The 20,336-nt window shown below is 39.3% G+C and overlaps 1 protein-coding gene across 1 annotated transcript in view; it reads left to right on the forward strand.

Annotated features, from left to right (window-relative positions):
- The first annotated feature begins 9,969 nt into the window (after positions 1-9,969).
- The window catches only part of DPYD (dihydropyrimidine dehydrogenase), a 319,673-nt gene continuing 309,306 nt past the window's right edge, over positions 9,970-20,336 (forward strand). Inside the window, exon 1 of the mRNA XM_032446240.1 lies at positions 9,970-10,093. The gene's annotated coding sequence lies outside the window, so the exon portion shown is untranslated. The remainder of the gene's footprint in view (positions 10,094-20,336) is intronic.

A 20,336-nucleotide genomic window follows, 5' to 3' on the forward strand; every position in this document is an offset into this window, starting at 1 on the left:
GTCACCGACAGTAATCCACAGGGTAAGCCTATTAGGTGAGATTTAGCATCTACATTTTTCTGCTCACATCTGCTTGCCTAACATATTTAATCTGCCCGAATGTCACAGTTTACATCCTATTTTCATTGGAGGGTAATGAAACTTGATTGGTGTCTTCATCTCCTTCTCTGGGTCTCTAAGAAAAATAACTGCTTGTCAGCTCCTTCTTACTGGCACTCTTTAGCATGATCCTTAGCCAGGTCATTCTTTAAGGGCCAGTGCATGTGAGGCTTGCAGGCAGTCAAAATCGTCTTTGTTGGTGCAGAAAAAAGTGCAGCAATATTACTCCAAAGACAGTAAGAAAATAAAGATGGAGTCATAATTTCCCAAACTGGATTTCTGTACTTATCTTTCACAAAACTCTGATACATTACTATTTTATTAGCAGACAGCGGTAGCTTTCTGAAGACTGTTTCCTTTTAATTCTTACTAAACTTAACTGTAGCCACTTCAGTAATTCTAGAACAGCTCGGTCCTAGAGGTAAATTAAAATTAGGGAAAATTAGACCATTTCTAATGAGGTGGTTATTACACTGAATAATGATGATTATTGGTTCTGCTTAATAAAACTGTCAGCTAGTGCAAAATATATATTAAGTTAAATTACATTACATTACATTTCGATCAACTCAGAAATTCTGTGCGTTTCTTTCCCACAAACGGTGGGCATAGCGAAACGTAAGGCAGCATCTCCTTTCTCAAGTACTCTGAAAAGTGAGGCTTTCAAACACAACCCTTTAAAGCCCTGATTTAAAGCCCATTAAATGCAATGTGGTGAGGATTCGTGCTGACTGCAGTGCCATGTAGGCCCGGACTTCACTGAAGCAAGCAGTATTCTCTCCTTTTGCCTGTGCTAAATATCTGCATAGTAGTGCTGTGGCAAATATTTCACAGTATTCTTGGCCTGCTAAAAGGTAGATGTTTTATCACGTGTTTCCAGCCCCCTTCCTCACCAATATAGTGGCTGCTGGTTCCCCTGCCCTTCCCTTTTGATTTACCTGGCGTATTCTGAGGTGGACTTTGGACTATGCTTTTTATTTCCAAGATGAAAAGAATGGGAAAGATTATCTGTTAGCTAAAAATGAGAATCTTCTGTACAAAACTGGATGTTGGAGTCCCAAATGCTTGGAGGTGAGGCAGCTCACCAGAAGCCTATTGACTTCCCAGAGACACAGACAAAAATTGGAATACTTAGCATTGTTATATTTAGAAGAAAATGATACTACCAGGTGCCATTAACAAGGCCTGCTGCACTGTGAGGTGCAGGCCAGCCCTTTGGGATAGTCACTGTGGGTCTTTGCACCCCAGGCTGCCCAGCAGTGATGCCAAATACAGATGCAGAAAATTAGGGGAAGCCCAGAGACCACTTCTACCCCATGCCTCCTCTGCCCATGGGGTAGAGTTCTGTAGAGTGTTCTGCTGCAAACAAAGCCACATTTTTCTTACAGTAAAAAATGTTTTTTTGTATCAGCAATAGCAGTGTATTTTATAGATTCTGGGAGATTAAACAAGCAGTAACAACTGCATGACTAGAGATGAACTTATGCCAGTTGGCTTTTGAACTGGGGCATGGAGGTGAGTTAATCTTCATGTGGTGTACAATGAAGCCCAGAAAAGAACAGATTTATAGCAAAATTTTGCTTTTCTGACAGTGCTTTTGCTCTTACAAACAGCAGTGTGCTACCTCAAATGAAGGTGATAACATGGCTAATAAGTTGCAGTATATGCGGTTATAAGGTTTTTATCATGCTTTGAAACATATAGTCATCAACAAGATTCCTCCTTTTATGAAGCTCGCTTTGTAGCACTCCATAAACAAGGTTCAACAGTCACAATTTCACTAGTATTATATTGTTGCCATAGTAATGCAGTACCAATTCAATTGATGGGCTTTTAATCCTGGGCTTATTATAGGACTGCTCTTCTTGTCAAAGACACATCTATATGGATACAGCAAGCAGACCTTTTATTGTCTGAATATTAGCACAAATTGCATCATATGCTAATTTGGACAGCAACATATCGCACTTTTGGCATCAGACCCAGAAATCATCAGACACGATAGAAGTCACTAAGCACCATACAAGTCAAAGTCTCATCCCCAAACTGGGAAAATTACTTGCATTGTTTGCTGCAGCTTCTGAATTTGTTATCGCAAAAGCATTTGGCTCTTCTGCGACTGCTCTGTAATGCTGCTCGGATGACATAGCTTTGCAGGTGGTAATAGCAATGGAAAAAAGCAAAAACAAGCATTGAAGAATAAAACGTGATCTGAAGTTGGTCTTTATTCTGGTCACATGTTCTGCAGCATGCTTTGGGGAGTCACTGCCAAAAGCAATGCCTTGGTTTCCCTGACTGTAAAATGGGAATAATGACCCCTCTCCCTCTGTGCAGAGCACGTGGTGTACACCCAGTGACAAGTGATATCCCGTACTGCTAAACACTGTTATTAAGTGAAGGAGTAATATTTTTAACAGCTCCAGGAAAATACACACCACAGATCTACAATTTAAGTAATGTCTTTAGAGAATGTGGACTCACCCAGTGAAACACAAAAGTGTTGGAAGAGTGAGTGCATGGTGGAACATATGCACTTATGGAGGAGAGGAAAGATATTCACCTCATTAAAAATCATGACCATTTGTAGGGATTTTTCTTAAATACGTAATGTTGTTGGCTATGGGGGAAGTTGCTGCAGCAATCAGAGCAAGAAGAGCAACAATAAAATTCAAGGCAGTAGGGTGACTTCTTATTGTATGTAGAAACGTTTTGTATATTTTCACTGTTTTGTTGGTGATAGTTTCCTATTTAGAAAGGAAATACCTTTTTGTATATCCCAACACAAAATGTTCAGTCTATCATTTCTTAGCTTAATCATGTTGCGTCCTTTGCAGCAGCAAGGGTAAATTATAGGCAAGTAGCATTCAGTATAATCAAAGATGCGTTCCACTTTATATGATAAGTCCTGTCTGATTTACAAAGGCAGTATCTTCTCCAGCTGAGCAAGGAAAGAGAGACCTTCACTCGCAGATAAAAATCACCTCAGAGGAAAGGCTTCTCCCCCATTAGGATCCTATTGTTCATACAGAAAATAACCATCTTCTATTATCTATCCATTTACACTTACAAAGATATACCCAGAGGACCCAGCTGAGACTGGGACCTACTTGTGCCAATCACAGCAAAACTGTATAGAGCCACAATCTCTGCTTCAGACAGTTCATAAGCTGAAGAGCCAGAAGAGTGGCAAGAGCAGTGAGCGTCTGACTCAGAGATAGAGGAGGTGGTGTGGCACAAGCAGAGTGGATCTCTAGCCTGGGTCCCTTCCAATGGGATGCCTGCCTCACAGGGGGAAGGAAATTCTTAGGATTCAGTCTCTATCTCAAACACGTAGCCACGCTCTACCCCCTAATTCCAACAGCTGCATACGTACTGCTGAGCAGGGGCAGCCTGAGGCAAGGCTTGCAGTCAGACTGTGCAGCCCACCCATATTACCTATCAAACACCTTCAGGCTGGCTTCAGGGCAACCCTGTTAATCCTCCCAGGGAAAAAGGCTCAGGCATACCCTATGTTTTCAAGCATGTTTGAGGGCACTGGGGTCAGGATACCTGCCAGAGGAATATTAACGAGCTCCAACAGCACATCCGAGGCAAGAAGACTCAGGCTTTCTCCTTGTGAGGTAGCTGCTTCCAAACCCAAGCCTGAACAGATGGAGGGTGGGGAGAGAGGAGTTTTTGTTCACAATAGAAAAAAGTCAGCTTGCAAAAGGATGGGAATACTTTGGTCAGGAGCAAATATGATGTCTCATACAAGGAGAGCAGGGGCTTGGAATTATTCTGGAGCTCTCCCTCCCTCTGTCATAAAAATCCTTGTGGTAAAATGGTTAAACTCTGAGAGAGAAGGCATTCATCTTCTAATGAGTAAATACATCTTTTTGCGGTGTGGTGCCTGCTGGCTTTACTGCTGTTGCAACCTTCTAAAATGCTTCCAAGAAAATCTCAGTAGATTTCAACTTTATTTATTTTTTATTAAGGAAACTGAAGAGAGTTTATAATTTAACTTTTTAATAGAAATTTCACATGGTATGTTGGCATGGATTTGATCTCATAAGAATTTGGATCTCATTTATAGGAATTCTGATTTGTAGTAAAATTCAGTAGCCATAGATCTGTTGTTGCATTAATACCAAAGCTGGCAGCTTTACAGTTGCAATCTTAAAATAAACCTATATTTTTATAGTGGTTTTGCTTAGTGCATTTGGTATTGGTGAAGACAAAGATTTAGCATGCAGAAGTGATACTTGTTATGATGGGATTGTCTGCAGTAAACTGAGAATGACATTTGCTTATTTGAAAGTATTTATCTTAGATGACTTAAAAAATACATTTTACCACTGAGTCAAATATGGAAATTAATCTTCTATCATCAGTTCACTCCTAATGACTCTTTACTTAAAACTCAATATAAAAAAAGTAAGAGAGTTGTGAGAGGAAATTGACAGACCCCTTGCATGAGACATTAAGGGATATTTACAGATCAGAATTGGATGGTACCACTCCATGAGCATGGTGTGTATATTGTCAGGCTCACAGTGCAGACAGCTAAAAAGAGTTCTGGAAGGCTGCACTTACTGGCAGAAAGCCATGAAATGCAGGTACCTACAGAGGCCCAGACTGCATGTCTGGCCCCTGCACTCCTTCCCCCTCCCACAATGGGGCCTTGGCGGCTCTGACATTCTGGGAGCAGACCTCCTGGCCATGATGTGTTGGGACAGAGTGCAGGACTTTTGGAATAGGATGGACAGTGGGGCAGAGCCAAGCTAAGGACAGAGTCATAGCAGGACAGAGCCATGCCCTGTGGGGATGGTCCTGGCTGATGGAGGCTCCAACCTGTCTTGTTATTACAGCTTTTTTGTGCTGTTCCCAGGACCAACTTTTGTCACACCAAGGCACCCTAGTGAAGTTAGGGGTCTGCTCAGCCTGCTTAGACAGCATGACTTCATCAGGCCCCCAGCAGCACATCTGTGCTGCTTACACCAGCAGATCCTTAGCCCCTCTGCTGCTCTGGACCCCTCCTGCAGGTGAAGGCCCCCAGAGTACACATCAACCATGCACATGGGCCACCTGCTGACTGGTTTCAGCTGGGGCTGCTGGACTCAGTCTTCACAGGCAGAGCCAAGAGTACAGCCAGGAAATAGCTCTCTTTGTGCCACAGCTTGTTCTGTCAGTATTCTCTTTACATTTCTGGCATTTTTCCTTTCCGCACAAACTAATAGGAGGAAATACTGTGCCCCACTCTACTAATGTAATATAAGCAATTTGTTTTAATTTTTGTTGGGAGCATTGAAATACCAAGTGACAGTTATTGAGATTTGTTGCATCTCTGAAACACTATTAAAAATTATCTGAATGATTCCCTGCTTGTGCTGGCTTAGATGTTCCTAGGGAGAGGCATCACACCCAGAGGGCAGGGTACACATAGAGGAAGGGGGCTGTTGGTGGATGCATGACAGCAAATCTGCTTTTGATCTCTTCCTGTGATTTTCTAGGTGAGCCCCAGACCTGCCTGTGGTCCACACTCTCTGACTTCGGCCCCACCACGCAGATGGAGCAACATCCCCGTGTGCCCAGCCGCTGCACGGAGCTGCCTATGTGCTGGCACCCTGACCCAGCAAAGATGCTGACAGTGCTGGCTCCACCCTGCTCGCTGATGCCTGCCCACCTGCCTCCTTCCCCTTTAGCCACGGCCCACACACCACCAACACCGCCATCTCCATCGTTACCTACAACACATATGCAACATGGAACAGCGAGTGTGGCTTGAGCAGGCTTAGCTTGTTAAAAGTGCAGTTAAATAAATAGTAGGGATGTAATATACTGGGAGGCTGATTGGGATCACAAGATATCAGTGTTGTAGCCTGTGGCTTTTATGTAGGGAGATGTAGATTTTAGCCATCACCATCTGGCTATCTAACAGATAACAACCAGAGAAAATGGACTTGCAAATCTTCAGTTGTGAATATCTGATATATTGTTGCCAGTAAATTGAGGACCTGGTAAACTGCCAGAAGGAAAAGTTTGTGTTTTTTTCTTTTCTTTTTTTTTTTTTTTGAATATGATCAGACTTCTAATACGTATCAGCTTTTGACTATGTATAAATTAGAGAAACTCCATAATTTTAAACAGTGTATCCAGAGAACTCTGATCCTGTGGAACTCAGATGTGGCTATATTATCAGCTCCAAATTCAGGCAAGTAAATAAAGTACCAAATGTGTGACTCAACTGTTGTATCTGCACAATACAGATCATCTACCGCAGTGCTCAGACGTGGGTTAAATACTATGAGAAAAGAACAAGAAATAAGCAAAGAATACAGTAGTGTAGAATGTGCATGTTCTTAACTTCTAGAAAATCTCAACAGCTGGGATTTTAGAATGTGATATTTAGACAAATGTAAAGAGAGAAACATGTTAAGTGTTTTGTGCTTTTTTTTTTTCCTCCAGAGAAAAATGAAATAGGCTTACAGATCAAATTATAATATTTAGTACTTCTAGGACAAATTCCAGCTGAGGATCATGAAGTAATTGGAAAATATTAATGATTTAGCTTCACAGCTAGATTTCAGGTAGATAATAATGATAATTATTGCTACAAATAAATGCCATCATTCTTGCTCTGAAATGAAAATTGAGGCATGGAGGTTTTATGTATTTGTCCAAAGTCTATTTTACTGCTGTAACCATCCTTCTATAGAATTACTGTGTATTAAGTGTGCCCTTTTCCAAATATTGTGTGTGATATACTATTCAGTTCATGAATTCTAAAAACCAAGCAGCTGAGCTTCCTTATGAAGCAGTGCTTGTGAACATCTCCATTTGCATTTGAATCCTCAAGCAGTGACAATCCTGCTTAAAAAAATAAAAAGAAAAAGGGAATGATGAAAATCAGAACAAAATCTGTCAAGGGCCCATCTGTGACTGCACATCAGAATACCACTAAGATGCTCTGAGGAACAAAGTTGCCTCTAAGTCTAACACATAGTGCTTCTTTGTCTATGGAAATAATTCAAGATGGGTGAAATGAGGGCAAATAACATGAAAACCTCTGTTTCCCTACTGAACAGTGCAGGAAAACAGCACCTCTGTTTCATGGATAATCTTGTTTGTGATACACACACTTACATGACAAAATACTCAGCATGCTCACATCTGCTTTAGATAAGCATGCATAGCTGCTGCTTCCAGTGAAAAGTCAGGGAGCCAGGAGTCTTTGGCTCTGGCAGGTGAGAACTGGGGTTAGGTAGGTATGCTTGCAGCAAGCTTTCATAGCCTGCTACTTGAAGTATCCGGAAAAGAAAATGATAGACTCCACCCTGTCCTTAACAATACTCTTGAAACCACATCTATTTCCTTCTGAATAGAAACACATAAAGCTAGGAAAACCTATTTGTAAGATACTGATATCTCCTCTTCAGGATCTGAATTCCTGCAGGTCTTAGTCATAGCTCTTTGCTCTCACATATGCAATATTTGGAACTGACTACTGGAAATAGGAGAAACGTGGTGTTAATGTTGTTCTAATGCACTGTGTTTTTTTTCCTTCTATTTCTTAACTGTTAGAGTATGCAAATATTTAGTTAACTGGTCCTTGTGGTTTCTTTTTATTGAATTGCTTTCACTATGGCAAATAAATATTCATAATGAAATGTGGACAATAAATCATTTCCAATAGTTCAAACCATTTTCTTTCTAGACTGCATATATATTCAGCTGTGACTTGCCTTTAATATTTAATTCAAAAGATAGACTTGGAGAAGGACAATAGAGATAATGTGTCAAGCAATAATTAAAACAGGGGGTATGATTAAAACCATTTTGATCTACACTGTGCTCTGTCAAACTCATAATCTCCCGTGTTTGCTGAGATGATTTCCCATTTGCTTTATATGGAACCCAAAATAAACTTCTGTTTGGAGACACTGCACAAAAGATTTCAATCCTAAGGTTTGGGGACTCGAAGACCTTCCCTGCTCTGGGCTTTGGGTATATCTTCTCTATCATCCTCACAAGACAAATCTTGGGCAGGCATCATCCCTCAGTTTAATATCATGACTTCTCTGGGAAGTAGGTCCATACACATCACACACTACAGCTAGGGGACATTCCAATGTAACTAGTTTCACCATTTAGACTGAAGCCAAGAGCTCCAAAAGAAATGGACCCTGGTTCAAATTCAAATTTGAGTGATATTTCTTGTTTCATTATGTGTTTTGGCCACCAAAATACGCCTTGTATTCATCCCAAATTCATTACCTTTTCTGATTTGTTGCTCATTTTGGGCCATAACTCAATAGAGCACTTATGTAAGGACTTAAAGAAATTGATTTAAGAAAACACTACTCCATGTTTAATCCTGGGCAGACATTCAACTTTGAAATCAATGGGACTTATGAACAGCCCTGACCTTGGGGTCTAAATGGTTGCTGAATCAGTACATTGACAGAAACATACTGGAAAAGATAATATCCATGTCTAATCAGAATTATAGTCTCTACTTTCATGGGAAATTACCCATAGATAACACATTATTCTGCTCAAGAAATCCATTTTATAGGAGTTATTAGAAAACCTTAACACATTTTCTGTTTATGCCAGAGATTCTAGGTGAACAGTGTCTTTCCTTGATAGTGTATCTGAACTACACTTCAAATGAAAAAATAAATTACAGGAAAAGTGCTGGCACAAGGGACCATTTCTAATTATTTACTGAGTCTTTCCCAGTAGTCTGCTATGTGCCAGACTTTTGGGAGTCATGCACAGAAGGCAAAGCAGGGTAGTTCTGAAATCCCATGGACTCAGTCAAAGACAATAGCACATGAAATACCATGTTATGCAATATCACGTAAACAAACCTCTCTCCTAAGAACTGCATTTACAAGGGATGCCTGCCCAGCCTCCATATAGAATTCTGAGTGATCATGTTTTTGTTACACTGAGAGAACAGTAAGAGTGAAAAGTGTGTGTCTCTGGTATCACAGCATACAGGCTGCACTACATAAGTTCAACTGCGGATGAGTCCACATGGTTAAAAGAAGAAGTAAGTAAAATAGTTGATGTTATGTTGCATAAAATAAAAATCTTCTTGCCATTCCTAAAAATGTTTTACACAAGTCATTTTTATTATAATTAGAAGCTGGCAAACAGGATCTCTTAGATGCTGCTTATAGAGCTGAAACATAGGCTTAAGAGGGGAAATAAATTATAATGGGTCCTATTATGTCATCTAATTCAATAAATGATGAGCACAAAGACCTTGAGAAGGCATGGAAAACATTACTGAGTTCTACCTCTCTGTACAACCTGGGACAGATACCGTGGTCCACATTATTCCACTGTTTCTAGGACAGAGATTAGGAGTAATACATAACGAACAGCTATACAATGTTCACTGGATTCATACTGGTGGAGACTCACATGGTTACATGTATCTATCCAGATGCTGCCTGCTCTTACTTTAGAGCTGCTGAATCAGGAGTATGCAGCTGCTATATTGTGTGCTCATTGCACACAAGCTCTCTGTACTCTCTGAGAGCCTCTGAATCAACATTCCATTGATCAAAGGGCAAAATGTAATGGGGAAGCACAGAAGGGCAGAATTTGTCTTCCTGTATAATTCTCCAGTTACCCAAAAAGAAAAAAATGTCAAAGCTTCTGCCCCTTTTCTCTCATATCATCTCCTTTACCCTAGGAGCAGGTGAGGTTAGAGCAAATCTGCATTCTAAACCAGGTGCTGCTTCTGATTGTCTTCCCACAAACAGTCATGAATTAGAGCTAACACCTGTTCTCAATGAGATCAACAAGTGCCTAGCAAGACCAAAAACCTTATAGAGCTCAAGGTGAGGAGGGGCAGTTCTTCATCAGCGCAAGGGCTTTTTCTACCATGAAGGTTTGCTAGAAGAAGTAATAAAGATATACCATGATGTTAGGCCCTTCTTCATCAGTTCTTCAGTTTCTGCTGGAATCTCAATGACTTGGAGCAAGCACTGATTTAGAGGTAAGTTTTACAACTGTCTTAGGATCTAGGGTTTCAGATTTTCAACTTTTGTGGTATCTTTGATGATAACATTGTAGTCATGTTTCTATATGTGTGCATATAGTTAAATTCTATAGATATAGAGATAAATAATAAACAGGTAATATATTATATATGTAATAGATATGTAACTTGTATAGGTATAACACATATATAACATATCTATATAGCATAAAGGTCATATGAAAAAGAAATGAAAAAACCTTATCCCTCTCAATTCAGTTGTATTTGCACTGTTGTGCTTTTTGAGGATCTAGAAGTGAATGGCCTGCTTTGTTCTGAACCAAATGCTCTTACTGTGTGCATGCACATTTGTCACCATTATTATATATCTCATGAGGATCACTGTTCATGTCTGAAAGTCTTCCTTTTCTTTTTTCCTGTTTTTGCATTCTAATATCAGGCCACCTTCTTAGTAAGAGTTGATTTGTATCAATTTTGGTAGTGCCTGGCTGAAGTTTAACTGAGGTGTTGGCTGCTTAACTTTATGTCTAAATTGCTTTAGGTTTCCTTGCTTTTCTTTTACTGTAAAAGGCTAGTTCACTACTCTCTGAGCATCTGCTAAGAAAGAAGTGCTGAACTGTCTGGATCACAAGGAATACAGGTATACAGATGCTCAGTGTTCATGTTTTTAACTACAGTTTAACACATACATATTGTTGTAGCTCCCCATGGGGCAAAGAAAAAAAAAAATCATGATATGTTATATCGGTTTAACCTCACAGCCTGCTGCAGTGCTTAAGGTAATATGAGATGAAATGCAAAGCAGAGTATCCTGCTATGGGAAAAAATACTTCCTATGCCTGCAAGATTAGGGAAGAGTATTTTTCTCCTACTAGAAGCCTTTTTTCTTTTTGTAATTACACAGAAGCAATGAAGGCACATGAGATGAACTTTGCGGAAGAGATTTCTCTTTGTTCTACAATGCACTTTGATTAATTTCATTATCTCTGAAACATCTTTATCAAAAGGATGTCTGGCCATGACGTGTCTTCTTTTCTCCAGTGGTCTGGTCCTTCTCTAAGAAGGAGCATAATTCCATCCCATAGCAGATGTAGATCATTCCCTAAGAGAGAAGGTGACTCTTCTCCTTCACTTCTTAGGGTTTACTTCAATTTAGAAGTCTTCTTCGTGTCCTGTAGACCGACTAATTGCTAAAATAAATATTACAAAAGAAGTCATAGTATGCTTGAAAAATAACAAAAGCAGATTGACTTTATATCCCAGTGTAAGCAATTCACCACAGAGGAATAAGTTAATTTGAAGCTGCTAATGTTGTGACAGTTGGAAGAAGATGTACGTGGTAGGAAAATCTAGTGAGAGGGATGTTGAAGAGTAGGAGATAGAATGGAAACAGCTGTGGGAGGTAACAAAACCAGGGAAAGAGTGTTAAAGGCAGAAGCTTATGCCCAAGGGGCACATGCAGTCCCAGAGTCATTTCAGTGGCAAAGCAGGAGAGGTTTGAATAACTTGCAGAAATAGTAAAGATAATCAGAAGAAAAGGAGGTGTAACAGACTAGCAAAAAGTGGGGAAAGAGTAGAAAGAGAAAGAATAAGTCGTGTTCTGGTTACTTGTATATACTTTGCATTCCTTTTGGCGAAACATCCTATCTCTTTCTGGAGATCTCTCCCTGGTGAAGCTTTCCTATGTAAACCTAGAATCTTCTGATACAGGTGAGCAATCTTCTTCTCTTCCTTTATAGTACCTTTCTATTGTGCTGGTCCTTCTGTCATTACACCTTTGTTGTAATGCCTTTCCCATCATATTGATCTGTCCAGTTGTTACACAGCTTAATGTTACTGTTGTTTTGAGTCTCAACTGTTTGCTTCAGTGCTCTTAATGTGAGCTATAGATAATTCACAAAAAGCATAAATGGAGAAAAATTCTTATAGTCTGTATGTTGCTAATGTCTGATAGCTGCTTTGTAGAAATTCTGTGAGCTTGGTTATTTAAGAATGAAATTGCTGTGATATTAAAACCTGGTGCTTATAGCCAATATGGTTCATATTTTGACTACTTTTTGTCAATTGTACCTCCTCTTCTGCCACTACAAAGGTACAGCTAATGGGCACTGAGTTACCTCCTGTGGGGGAATTCTACTTGTGTTTTGAGGCATGCTGGGCCAGGGTGGAATAGCAAGGATCACTCTCATCAGTAGGTTCTCAAACTGTTGTGGAGTAGTATGACTGAGCCCTAGTAGAGAGAAGGATCTGTAGATAGAAAATCCTATAAATTAAGATGTAAGTATTCTGGTTTATCTTTTAAGTTCTCAAAAGTTATTTGAGAAATACTTTAATCAATATTCTGTGGGAATTTAATCTGATGCACCAAACAGCCTGCCTCTGAGAAACTCACTTATTAAGGTCTACAGTCTTCCCAGGACTCAATGTTATTTTGATGAATAACGTTTCTAGTGCTCAAATTTTCTAGCTGATTATCATCAGACACCTAGACAGACTTTCTGTGATATTAGATATGCTTTGAAAGTAAAATAAAATGCCTTCAACCATGGAGAAGAGGGAATTACAACTTCACCAGTTTACACACTGTCAGATCTTGAACTACTAGTACCTTATAATTTTGGTGGGAAAATACGGCATTTTGTAGTTGATAGCAAAAATAACACAACTGATCTTGAAATTAAATTGTATATCTAAAAATAAATGAAGCTGCGAAAATTACAGAATCACAGAATTGTAGGGGTTGGAAGGGACCTCTAGAGACCACCAAGTCTAACCTCCCTGCCAAAGCAGGTGACATTTTAATTTGGAAACCACGTTCTCCAGTTAAATATGGCTTCAGCAAAGGATTTCTTTGTAATTTGTTCCAAAGTACTTTGTTTAATGATTAAAAGTAAAAAAGAAGCCCTTCAATGTAGCTTAACAAGAGCATGTGGAACTTACAGCAGTTGTTGACTCAAGTATATAATTTCAATTCCAGAAATGCTTCAAGGTTACGCATAAGACTAGTAGACTAGAAACATCTGAATCTTGATTTTGTTCTGTGGAAGCAGTAAGAGATGGAGGTGCAGACTTGAAAGGAAAAAAGTATTACTGGAGGAAATGAAGCCAGCTATGTTTCTCTGCATCCTCTTTAATGCATCCTGCTGTTTTTAAGGTTTGTCTCTTTCAGGACTGCAACCTACATTTGTAGAGAGTAGCACTTGCTCTGTGTCACAATACTCAAGCAGCATAAAATCAGATTTAAGGCAGATTCTGTTACTGTGGCTTAAACAGTGGGCCCTGCCTCATTTTTTTTTTTTTTTTTAAATGGCTGGTATGTACTTGCAAGGCATATAATCCAAAAACAGAGCTGACAGTTGAGTATATGATGGGAGAATAACAAACAAGTGCAACAAACAGATGGGCCAGCCAGTCTGTTACAACATGGTTCAACTGCAGGTCTGGCTGTGTGTGTGTTGGGGGGAGCTCCTTAGTCAATCTTAATTGCCATAGCTCATTTGAGTTTGGTATTTACAATAACTTTATTTATATGCTAATGATTAATTTATTCTGTAATAGAAGGGGAAGAAATCCTTTTTAAATCCAGTGATATTATGATTCTTTCAGGCTTATAGTGAATATGTCCACCATCAGAAATACAGGTTATCTCTGCCAGTAAGTGTGAAATGACAAATAGGCAAATGAGAAATATATATTATATATATATACACACACAATCTAATTGTCAGTATTTGATAAGCTTAAAAAAAAAAGTCTTTGCTATAGAAGCTATCAGTGTAGGTGTTGAGGTGTGTAGGAGGGATCCTTCAAGTTTTTAGAGTATTTGAGGAAGGAATTTGCTGTGTGGGCTTGGGCTTACAAGATTTTATTTGCCTCCCTCTCTTTCTTCATGAGTCCAGCCAGGATGAGAACATGTGTTGCAAGTCAGTTGTTGTGGCTGTAGACCGGTCAGCTGCAGGAATTTCTGCTGGGAGGTGAATGCAACTTAGACAAAATTTGTCATAGTAAGAGTCTGTTATACAGTTAGAGTAACATCTTGGATGTGTAGCATGGCACAAAGCTGGGGAAGAAGCTGTATTGAATATATTATATATATTTTTGTGTGTGTATGTGTGTGTGTGTGTATATATATATATTATATATATATATATATATACAAATAAACACAAGCAAATATATGAACTAATCCTCAAACCCTTTACTGTGGCTCTCCTTTGTGTAAGAAGTTGACAGATTTACAAGAACTATGATATATATATTTTATGATCTTACTGCAAACCCATCTCAATACAGTTGCTTTGTTGAGTGTCTTCTTCCACCCTCCCCCCTTCCCCCCCCCAGATAGCTGTTTTCCTGTGTATGAGTATTCAAATAACATATGTAGTAAAAAGAAAAAAAAAATCTTAGAAGATAGATAATGAAGAATTGAGACAAATAATCTTAGAAGATAGATAAAGAAGAATTGAGGCAAATGTCTTGAACATACTGTTTTCTACAAAGGCTGTCAAGGTTAACTGGCATTATGGACATTAACGTGGGCATAGAAGAATAGAAATATAGAACTAGTTTTTGAAGAAACAAAAATAAAAGAAACACTTAAACTTTCAATATGAATGAAATTCACAATATTAGGTATAAGACTAGATAATCATATCTATCTTCATTTTGTGGGAGAGGATTTATACTTTAGGTGTCTTCTACTGCAGTATTTACTTTCAGTGGAATGGTCTGCACTGATGGATAATGTTTATTGTGAGGGATTAATTTCCAGAAGGAAACTGGTTTAACACAAAGTTTTTTTTTTGATCAAATTGACTCCACTTGATCTGATGTAGTGATCTTACATGACCTTGATTAAATTACAGAGAAAGATGATGCAGGCTGTTCATCCTATTGACAATTTCTATCTTAGGATAGGGTGCCAGTGAATTAATGTCCTCCCATTTTTTGCAGAGACCTTGAGTAGGACTTAATTTCTTATATTCATTTCAACCTTGCCAAGAAGGCAATAACTATTGCTGATTGTGAAGCTGGCTATTTCTGCAGTGGTGAAATAGTCTTCTTGAATTTGCTCGTAACAGTTCAAGACAAATGACCAGCTTGCCATCGGCCTAGAAGTTTAGCAAGGACATAAAGATATGCTCAGAGGGTGTTCATGTTATCTGAACATCAGTTCTCCAGTCAACTAAGTCTCTATCCATCAGTCTAGACCAATAAGCGGGAGATACAGCCACAAGTAAAAGAATTATGGTCTAAAATGAGAAATGAAAGTTAGAATGTGCAACTATGAACATCAAATAAGAATCATTATTATGCATAAATTATTTCTGCTTTTTTCTACCTTGGTGGAAGGGCAGATCTAGAATTATTTTGGGTGCTTGTTCAATAAGTATTTATTGTTTCATTCCAACACCTAAGAGAATATCCACAGTAGAAATTTGTGTATGTGCCTACATAAGTTCATATATATACACATGTGCAAATATTCTAAATTTCCTAGTAAAATTTGCCTCTTCCCATTATTAATGCAAGTTAAATGTGCACATCAGTGTAACCGTACGCTTTTTGTGCATCTTAAGATTTTTAGTGGGTAATATTAAAAAGTTATAAGCAGTAATTAAATACTAATTGATAACCAAGTGAAACATGCTTTCCCTGCATGTATTTTAGCCTCTATTTAGAAAATACTTTTCAGCTGTTTAATCTCTCCAAAGAAGCATTATAAGTTTTTCCTTGCGCCTAAGGCCACAACTTTGAAAGCTGTGTAAAACAATTGTTTGCAAAGAGGTGGAAGTCTCTATAGAAAGTAACTTGTGGGCATGGAAACAGCTTTGAAGAATATGTGGAATCCTTAGTATTTACATAGAGCACTGGTAGAGGAAGATAGCTTAAATATTTTAATGGCAGTCCAGCATGCAGTTAAGTAACATGAAGAAGAAAATGTTATCTTTGTGTACAGTGATAGTTCTACATGGAAAGATGTCTGCTGAGGTAACCCTAACACGCTCTCACATAGTTAAACAATGAGCGTGACTTGTAAATTTGTCATCTCTATGCAAGCAAGCAGAGTGTCTTCTGGGAATGCAATGTATTTATAAATGTGCTGGGGAGAAAGTAAAAGTTCATTTTAGGGCAATGTGGAAACTGTTGTGTTAACTCTTACAAATCAGATTTCTCTGGTAAATGTTCAGTGTTGACTCATTATGGGGCTAGAACAGGCATGTCCATCCAATGGATCCCATGTAGCCTGGCACAGCTCAAGATTTGACCATCCCTACTTTTCACTATAAAGGCACGTGCTCTTCCCCATGCAACCATCACTCAGCACCAACCAAACCCTGATGTGCTACTAACCCTATCTGGGCTGAAACCAGTATAAGTTATGGCATATAAATTTATGGATTTTGATACATTGGCTAAAAACAATCCTGTGAACAACAACAACAAAAAACATGCAGCCATGTTTCTGTTTTAATAAAGAAATGTGAGAATAGGTTTCAAGACTGTAAAAAGAATCTTTTTTTCTTATATTTACAATTCCACTTTGACTCAACACAAAAATGAGTAGGTCACATATTTAAGTAGTTGTGCTGGGAAGAGCTTTTGCCTTTAAAGTGAGGAGCAGGTGTTGGCCACATGTGACTTGTAGATTGGACATACTTGTGTTAATTCAAAGGGCCACTTCATACATTGTCGGTGTCTCTGCAGAATTCCTACTGAAAAAAGCCTCATGTTTTGGTGCTCCTGCAGTTGCTGAAAAAGGCAAATTCAGACAAGCAATTCAGTGAATAAATAAATCTCCATGCTTACTTCACTTTGAAACTGTAAGCATGGTGGTAGTTGGACTTGCATGGCCGCAAACTATGCAGTAAGTTACCATATCTGGTGTTTGCCTGAATGGAGAAGTATTGTCCCATTGACAGAATGTAAGCATGTGGCAGCCCTTTCTCCAGTGGCTTTGCAGTCTGACTTCTTTGAGACTTAGAAACCTTCTGTAAGTTGGAGGAATGAGGGTGGGAAGGATGGTTGTCACAGAAAAAGCCCACTGGAATTCATGAAGACTTCTGCATCTGGGCATGAGATGACTCAGTATCATTTTGCTATACTTCTGTAGCAAATGAACTGTTTCTGCTCCAGGCCTTACTTGAAAGGCAGATTTGACCATTGTCATAAACTTGCTGTCACAGGGAGAGAAGATGCAACTAATGTATTGTATTGGGCCTCAGTGCAAGCGGTCTGATCCTCTGAAACAAGGCTTGCTTTACATTCCTTTTATTTCAGAGGTGTGTGTGACTGGGAAAATGCTGGCCTTTGCTTTTACTCTCTGGGACTGAAAAAAAGTGGCACCTGAAGAGGATGTTTCAGTGTAAACTTGGTGCTTTCAAGTTTTAAGATCATATGTTGGACTTTTTCTTGTGTGTGTGCATGAAGGATAATCTGGTCTGATGTAACTGGACACCTATTCAATTTCTCTGAAGAGTTCTCCACTATATACTTCCTCTAAAGTACCTTTAGACCTGGGAAGGAGGGAGGTGAAGGCTTCTAAGTCCTATCTTAACCTGAGATTTGCAAGTGCTTTTATCCAGGAGACCTTAATGTTTGATGTTATATATCTTCTAACTTGTAAATGCTGGAATTGCCTGATTCTTCTACCTAGAATAAGTCCAATGACATGAGAAGCACTTTAGGAGACTGAACCTTTTCACCCTTGTGAGGTGCATATGGAGGAAAGACTCTTGGACCAGTGCAAACCCAGGACATCAACTTAGCAGTTCTCAAGTGTAGTAATAAATACTGGATTTGTTTACAGATGTCATTGCTAGAGGCTGGTGGAAAAAGAGACAGATTTCTGTTCCCTAAAATATCCTAAAGAAACATTTGGTGGCATTTAAATAGGAAAACATTATGTGATGCCAGAAACAAGCTTTTTTTTTTTAATATTTCTTTGAATTGCTTGATAGTGATTATCAAAGATGTTTGTGGTGTGAAAATACGTGGGTTCCTTTTGCTTCTTTTTTTTTTTCTTTTTTTTTTTTCCCCCAAGATAATCGTGTTGAAACTTGTAGTCCTTGCTACATCTAAAAAAATATTATAAAGCAGTTTGGGGAAACAAGCTTTTGTTTACAGTGGCACAGATGGCTGGAATAAATTAGTGGACTTGCTAAAGAACAGTTCATTTTAGTTTTAAATGCATTTGGACTCTTATCAAAGCTCACATGGTGGCCATTTTGTTATTTATTCATCTATTCAGGCTTTACAATTCCATGCCCAAAGGCTATGCCTGAGTGATGGTCAGGGGTTCCCCCTAATAGAATTCATAATTATGTACATCCCATACTTAAAGTGCGTTCATACTCCTGTACTGTGACACATCTTATGTTACCCTGAGCACTACTCCTGAAATACACTGTTCAATTGTAACAGGGCAGATGAGAAAGGCAAGGTCATCGGTGTGAATGTTTTAATTTGAACATTTTTTGTCAACATGTGAGTTGATAAGCCAGACTGAAAAGAAGAATACTGAGAGGCGCAAATCTGTGCACTTTCACAGATAATCAAAGAGTGCATAGGAGAACAAAGTGGGTCCAGTTCTGACTTTCTTGAGCCCTGTGAATTTGAGAGATTACCCCCCTCCAGGTGAGTGATCTGGGATGAGAAATCAGAAGTTTAGATACTAGGAGATGCTAGCTATGAGACTAACTGCCACTCTATGCAGTGAGGAGACTGATTATACAGTAGAGACAGTGTGTAATTAAAGACAGCACAGTAGTCCCAAGCTACAACTGCATAGCAAATTGTAGTCTGGAATATCCTGATTTCTGACACTTGAGCTGATGTGAATTAGGGGCAGTTCTTGAGGAAAAGGTGGGAAGTTGCTTGCATGAGATGTCAGTACACCAAGACCTCTAGGCGCACTAATACATCACTGCCAGAATTTGAATGCTGAACTTTCAGAGCTACAACTTACCCTTTAAACTCACAGATTAACTGCTGCAGTGGCTGGAGGAGGAATAGTTTGTTTTAGATTGCAGGCTGTGTTCCTGGAACCACTCAGACTGGAAGGGCATGGCCTTGCTCTGCTGCTGCTCTGCCCTCCCAGCAAGCAGTTGTCCTTGCACCAGGCAGCGGCTGGAAGCTTTCTATGAAAGTTCACATGCAATTATTTCTTTGACATGTGAGTGAATTTTACCTGAAGAGCATGTGGAACAAAAGGTTAATGGCAATTTTTCAAAAGCCTATAACTCAACCAGCCTCAATGGCATTTCATGCCAGCACTGGAAGTTTGGTTTTTGGAATCCATGCTCTGTTTCCACTGCATTTGAAACCCTTCTGGGAGGGAAGGAGAGGAAAGCAGAGGCTTGGGAATTCAGGAAAAAAAGCAGCTAACAGTACATTTAGGCTGTGCAACACTTCTTGATTTCTGAACTTCTTTAGAAGAGTTAAAACTTTAGAATACATGCATTCAGAGGGATGTTGCACATGTCTTTCTGTTCCTGCTCATTTATTTGCTGAAACAAAGTTCAGCTGTTGAAATACTCAGTGCTGGTAAGAGCAGAATTTGCCACAGCTAAGAATCCAGAGATCATAGGAGAGATGCAGGAGAAGGGCAGGCCTGCAGATGTGGGGGGAGCTGGCACCTGATGCAGGCTGGTTGGCTGCCAGCCTTGGAGGCAGTGAAGTGACTCAGGGAAAGTGCATGGGAGTGAATATGAGAAATGCAAATTGTGATGGCAAGGTGAAGTTTCTATATGTCTTTGGATTGGTTTATCTTATTGACAAACAACTGGTGTTGCCTCTGGACAGGGAGGAAAAAGCTAGTTCTATGACACTTAAATGTTACTATTTATTGGTTTAGTGGGACAAGGGTCTTACAGGTTCCTGATCCATTGACCTGGTCCTCAATGTGGAGGTAACCAAGGATTTGTAACCTGCTGAGAGAAAGAGAAAAGGGCTTTGACACCCTCCCCCCAAAGTGAGATCTCCTTGAAAAGCTGTTACCTGTCACCGCACAGAACAGCTGGAGTCTGGTGGCTGTTTGGCTGTGCTGATAAAACTAGTATTTAGAGCAACTGGATTAGAACTTGAGCTGCAGGCAGCTGGATACTAAGCTGTGTTTTTTCATTTATGTGGAAAATGTTCCTTGTGGAAATGACTTGTGGGCCTAATGCACTTCTCTATCCAATGTACACCTGTGGGTCAGGAGCACGCACACATTGACTATCCAGCAAAACCAGTGTTA

The sequence above is a fragment of the Coturnix japonica genome, chromosome 8, assembly GCF_001577835.2.
Source record: "Coturnix japonica isolate 7356 chromosome 8, Coturnix japonica 2.1, whole genome shotgun sequence".
NCBI classification, from domain to species: Eukaryota; Metazoa; Chordata; class Aves; order Galliformes; family Phasianidae; genus Coturnix; species Coturnix japonica.